This window comes from Ahaetulla prasina, chromosome 11 (assembly GCF_028640845.1).
Source record: "Ahaetulla prasina isolate Xishuangbanna chromosome 11, ASM2864084v1, whole genome shotgun sequence".
Classification (NCBI taxonomy): Eukaryota; Metazoa; Chordata; class Lepidosauria; order Squamata; family Colubridae; genus Ahaetulla; species Ahaetulla prasina.
In genome coordinates this window covers 27,779,333-27,785,927 of record NC_080549.1, presented here as the reverse complement: position 1 = coordinate 27,785,927, position 6,595 = coordinate 27,779,333, and positions in this window count along the sequence as shown.

The following is a 6,595-nucleotide window of genomic DNA, read 5'->3' as shown; positions in this document are numbered from 1 at the left end:
AGGCTGTGCTAACGTTCCATGCACAAACTGACCCAGGTATAGGTTTTGGGCGCTCTGGGCCACACAGATACATCTTGGGTGTTTGGTTCCATGCAGAGAAAGACACCACTCTGTAACCATTGGTTGATTGTTCTCACTGTCAGAAAGTTCCTCCTCATTTCTAGGTAGAATCTCTCCTTGGTCACTTTCCATCCATTAGTCCTTGTCTGGCCTTCAGGTGCTTTGGAAAACAGATTTATTTATTTATTTATTTTATTCAATTTTTATACCACCCTTCTCCCAAAGGACTCAGGGCGGTGTACAGCCAAATAAAAATCACAGTATCAATATTAAAAGAAATTAAAACAACATATTATAAAGTGGCCAAATTTAAAACGAATTAAAATATTAAAATATAAATAACCCAATAAAATTTTAACCCAATAAAATTTTAGGCCAGTCCTGCTTGAATAAATAGGTGCGTTTTCAGCTCACGGCGAAAGGTCCGAAGATCAGGCACTTGACGTAAACGAGGGGGAAGCTCATTCCAGAGCGTGGGAGCTCCCAAAGAGAAGGCCCTACCCCTGGGGGCCGCCAGCCGACATTGTTTGGCGGACGGCACCCTGAGAAGGCCCTCTCTGTGAGAGCATACGGGTCGGTGGGAGGCAAACGGTAACAGCAGGCGGTCCCGTAAGTACCCGGGTCCTAAGCCATGGAGCGCTTTAAAGGTGGTGACCAAAATCTTAAAGCGCACCCGGAAGACCACAGGAAGCCAGTGCAGACTGCGCAGGAGTGGTGTTACATGGGAGCAACGAGTTGCTCCCACTGCTGCATTCTGGACTAACTGCAGCCTCCGGGTGCACTTCAAGGGCAGCCCCATGTAGAGAGCATTGCAATAATCCAGGCGGGAAGTTACGAGGGCATGAGTGACCGTGCATAAGGCATCCCGGTCAAGGAAGGGGCGCAACTGGCGCACCAAGCGTACTTGGTGGAAGGCCCTCTTGGAGACGGCTGCCAAATGATCGTCAAACGACAGCCGCCCATCCAAGAGGACACCCAAGTTGTGCACCCTCTCCGTTGGGGCCAATAACTCGCCCCCCACAGCCAGCCGCGGCTGCAGCTGGCTGAACCGGGGTGCCGGCATCCACAGCCACTCCGTCTTGGAGGGATTGAGCTTGAGTCTGTTTCTCCCCATCCAGACCCGTACGGCTTCCAGACACCGGGACAGCACTTCGACCGCTTCGTTGGGGTGGTCCGGGGTGGAAAAGTACAGCTGCGTATCATCAGCGTACAGATGATAACTCACCCCAAAACCACTGATGACCTCGCCCAGCGGCTTCATGTAGATGTTGAACAGGAGGGGCGATAGAATCGACCCCTGAGGCACCCCACAAGTGAGGCACCTCGCGGTCGACCTCTGCCCCCCTGTCAACACCGTCTGCGACCGGTCGGAGAGATAGGAGGAGAACCACCGATAAACGGTGCCTCCCACTCCCAATCCCTCCAACCGGTGCAGCAGGATACCATGATCGATGGTATCAAAAGCCGCTGAGAGATCTAATAGGACCAGGGCAGAGGAACACCCCCTGTCCCTGACCCTCCAGAGGTCATCCACCAACGCGACCAAAGCTGTCTCCGTACTGTGACCGGACCGGAAGCCGGACTGGAACGGGTCTAGATAGACGGCTTCATCCAGGTACCGGGGAAGCTGCCATGCAACCACACTCTCTACAACCTTCGCCACAAAGCGAAGGTTGGAGACTGGACGATAATTACCCAAAATAGCTGGGTCCAGGGAAGGCTTCTTGAGGAGGGGTCTCACCACCGCCTGGCGGGGAAAACCCCTTCCAACAATGAAGCATTTATAATTCCCTGGAGCCAGCCTCGTGTCACTTCCTGAGTAGCCAGCACCAGCCAGGAAGGACATGGGTCCAGTAAACATGTGGTTGCATGTAACCTTCCCAGTAACCTGTCCACGTCCTCAAGAGCCACAGACTCAAACTCATCCCAAACAACCTCAACAAGACGTGCCTCCGCCATCCGATCTGGATCATCGCAATTTTGGTCTAAACTATCCCAAAGCTGAACGATTTTATCGTATAGATAACCGTTAAACTCCTCAGCCCGTCCCTGTAGGGGGTCATCCCGCCCCTCCTGACGAAGGAGGGAGCGGGTCACCCGGAACAGGGCGGCTGGGCGGTTATCTGCCGATGCAATGAGGGAGGAAACTTAGAAACGCTTCGACTCCCTCATTGCCACTAGATAGGTCTTAGTAAAAGACCTCACTAGTGTCCGATCAGCCTCGGAACGGCTAGACCTCCAGGTGCTCTCTAGGCGTCTTCTCTGGCGTTTCATCTCCCTCAGCTCCTCAGAAAACCAAGGAGCCAAGTGAGGTCTACGCCGGGTCAGAGGCCGCAAAGGCACAACACGGTCTAAAGCCCCAGCCGCGGCCCGTTCCCAGGCCGCAACTAGTTCTTCAGTCGTGCCGTGGGCAAGATCCTCAGGAAACGGCCCAAGCCCCGTCTGGAACCTCTCCGGGTCCATCAGGCGCCTGGGACGGAACCAACGCATTGGCTCCGTCTCCCTGCGGTGGTGAGCGGCGGTCCGAAAGTCTAGGCGAAGGAGGAAATGATCTGACCATGACACCGGTTCCGTCACTAAATCTCCTAATTCCAGATCATTAATCCACTGTCCAGAGATAAAAATCAAGTCTAGTGTGCCTCCCCCCGTGTGTGTAGGGCCATTAGTTACTTGAATCAGGTCCATGGCCGTCATGGAAGCCAGGAACTCCTGCACTGCCGTCGACGACAAGCCGGCTGATGGCAAGTTGAAATCCCCCATGACCAAGAGTCTGGGAATCTCAACTGCCACCTCGGCAAGCATCTCCAGCAGCTCAGGTAGGGCTGTAGTCACGCAGCAAGGAGCCAGGTACATGATCAACAGACCCATCTGATTCCTATGGCCCCACTTCACAAGGAGGGATTCACAACCAACTATCTGAGACACAGTGGACTCCCTCGGCTCTAGGCTTTCCTTAATCACAACCGCCACCCCCCCACCCCTATCTTGGGCCCTCGGCTGATGAAATGCACGGAAACCTGGTGGGCACAACTCAACCAGGGGAACACCCCCCTCTGTGCCCAACCAGGTCTCCGTAATGCCCGTAAAGTCCGCGGACTCCCTCTGGATAAGATCATGAATCAAGGGAGCCTTATTAACCACGTAGCGGGCATTGCACAGCATCAGCCTAAGACCCAAGCTCTGAGGATCCTGACCATCCGGGGAACGAGTAAGGACTGAGGGGCCGGAGCACGTGATCGCTTTAAGACATCGAGCACGTGCTCCCAGAGAACGATACGACCCCTTGCCTCCGCCATATCTGCCTCTCCCACTCACCGTACAGATGGAATAACACACTCCACTCTGATCATCCCCCTCCCCCCCTGTCTTCGGACCTGATAAAATAGTGCCGTGAGCATGCACTGGGACTGGCAATACCCTCCCCCTCTTTAAGCCCCCCCCCGACGGGCTACCCCCATTACCCGACCTTACCCTCCCAACCCTTAAAAATTCCCTATTTAAAAAACCCCACAGGTTCTTTTTTTTCACATGCCACCCCTGTGGGTCCCAAAACCTGTCATAGAGGCCGGCCCTCGGTAGTGTGGAGGGCCATATCTGCGAGGCGGGGGCACCTCGCAGTTGCAAGAGTTCATAAGAAGAGTAGCGCGTCGTAATAGAAGATAGGACCGGCGAAAGGGGTCCAACTCCGAAAGGCAAGAATGATGGTAAAGTTACTGATGGTATCTGATAGTATTAGTCCTAGATAAAAACAGGCCTAAAATGATGGCACAAATAAATATAAACCAGAATGCTGATAATCCTAATAAGGATAGACAAGAATAGAAACCACAAAACAGTCCAGATGGTAGTATGTCAGAAGTCTAAAATCAAACATCCTGGTGTAAGAAGAGGGGGAGGGGGATATTCCTTCATAAGCGATGTTGGCCTCTGTTGCATCTCCTGCATCTTCCAAGGCCCCAAAAGGGCCAACACCGGCCAAGAATGCCAACAAGGCCAGAAGAGGCATAGCAGATGTTAAACCGTCCAAAGAGGGTCTCCAAGCTGATAAGTCCACAACACCTCCATCTCCTTCCCGCTGTCCTCCAACCACCACCTCCAAGCCAGGATAGAACACACAACAGTCCAGGGGTCCCTTCAACTCCAGCACCCCCTAGTGCATCCTCACCCGGTTCGGAGGCCCGGACTCTCCAAACCTCTCCTTCCGAGGGGCCAAGCCTATCCCGCAGGTTGAACCTCTCCGAGAGGCTGGAGGATAGAAAGGACGCCAAGATCATCGACTGGCAGCAAGGGAAAGCCACAGGCGCCTTGGCCGGAGACAGATGGAACGTCTCAAACGCTGTCGCCATTGTCCAGTTCGGGTTAAAAATCCAAAACCCAAGCGGCCCGGCGCAGCCAGGACGACACGATGTAAACGATATGATAATCAGGAGGGAAGTCGACCATACCAAACCAAGACCCATCGCCAATTGCAGGAGCCAACTGAAGGATTAGCTGAAAAATCGGCCAGAAAAATGGCCGAGAAAACGCCGAGTCATCGCCCCACTCGCCCCGCTCCCAGGCCCGAAAACAAACATGGCCACCGGAACTTCGCTGACTGCTTACCCGGCCCCATTCTCAGCAGCCGTGGGCTCAAAAAAGTCCGAAAACCCTTCCCACGGCTGCCGATCAGATAACAGTCCAGGCCGGGGGCAGCAGGCAGCTGGGCGGCGGTTTAATCATTTGCCAAGCCTCGGAGGACCCTCAAACGCCGGAGCCGACTCTTCACCGCTGCGCCATCTTGCGCATGCGCAGAACCTCCTCTCTGTTGCAGCCCCTCAAATATTGGAACACTGCTATCATGTCTCCCCTGGTCCTTCTCTTCACTAGACTAGCCTGTAACTACCCAGTTCCTGTAACCGTTCTTCATATGTTTTAGTCTCCAGTCCCCTAATCAACCTGGTTGCTCTTTTCTGCACTTTTTCTAGAGTCTCAACATCTTTTTTATAGTGTGGTGAACAAAACTGGATGCAGTATTCTAGGTGTGGTCTTACTAAGGCTTTATAGAGTGGTATTAGTATCTCACTGGATCTTGATCTGTTAATATAGTTTAGGATTGCATTGGCTTTTTTGGCTGCCACTACACATTGCTAGTTCATATTTAGCTGGTTGTCCACTAAGACTCCCAAGATCCCTCTCACAGTTACTGCCATTAAGCCTAGTTTCACCCAGTCTATAAATGTACTTTTGGTTTTTCTTGCCTAAGTGTAAAACTTTACTTTTCTCCACATTGAATTTTATTTTTGTTAGATAGGGCCCAGTGTTCAAGTCTGTCCAGATCCATCTGGATCTTGAGCCTATCTTCTAGGGAGTTAGCTATTCCTGCCAGCTTAGTTTCATCTGCAAATTTGGTCAGTTCCCCTTCTATTCCCTCATCTAAGTCATTTATGAAGATATTGAAGAGTACTGGGCCATCTGTCTGGTAAACTTGCAAGATTCCTTTTTCTTGCCATGTACATGTATACATTTGGATTAGACTCTGTTGTTTCTCTGTGTCATAGAATATATGTGGGTATATGCACAATGCTGTATCTGTTTGCTTTGTTTTGTTTATATAGTGTATATTAGAGGTAGTAACCCTCTTGAGAGCCGAATGCAACGAAATTTCATTTTAATGTATGCTGATTAGTGTACATTCAAAGTGAGAATAAAGTCTATTTTATTCCATATTCTATTCTATTCTGTCCTATTCTATTTCTATTCTAAACACACTACACTAAACTACACTATACAGGGGGCAGGCAAGTCCAGATGTGTTTTGCCATGTGCTCCGGGCAAGGCTTGGGAAGGACCAGCCAGGCAGGGGAGAGGCCTGGAGGGCAGAATCAGGTCTGCCCCCCACCCTTGAGCTCCCAGAGCCTTCTGAGCCCAGGCGGAGGCTGGCATCTGGGCACCTGCTGGGTCCCAGGCAGCATTTCATCAATGCCGAGGCAGAGAGAAGGCAAAGGGTGGGAAACGGAGCCTCTCGGGTTGGGCAAGGGGGCCAAACCCCAAAGTCTCCCCACCCCCCGGACTTGGTTCCTGCTGGAGCCCAGGCAGCCCAGCATGTTTGGGGGAAGGAGAACATGGGGGCTTATTCCCAGGTCAGAGCAAATGTGGTTTGCAGCCCAGAAATGGGCTCTGCACGGATCCCCCCTTTCTGCCGAGCTTCTCCTTACTTGGCTTGGGTGCCATTTGCACACCTAACACACCTGCCCCGACGTGCAGCCCCAACCGAGGCCACCTTCGGCCGGGCCGCTTCCTTGGGCCGCCCCGCCTGCCGCTAGGCCGCCACCGGGGAAGGAAGCTCCCCACCGGCCGACCTTCGTCCAACACGCGCCGCTTTGCCGCCCCACAACCCACCGACCCGCTGCCAGGCTGCGGGGGGGGCGGAGGAGGGGCGCGGAGGCGGGCCGAGTCTTGAGCGACAGCGCCGCCTAGCGACCGAACAGGGAACAGCACCGCCACTGCTCCGGTTCTGGAGCCCTCGGAAAAGGGTCGCTGCGCGGCCGGAGAGTCT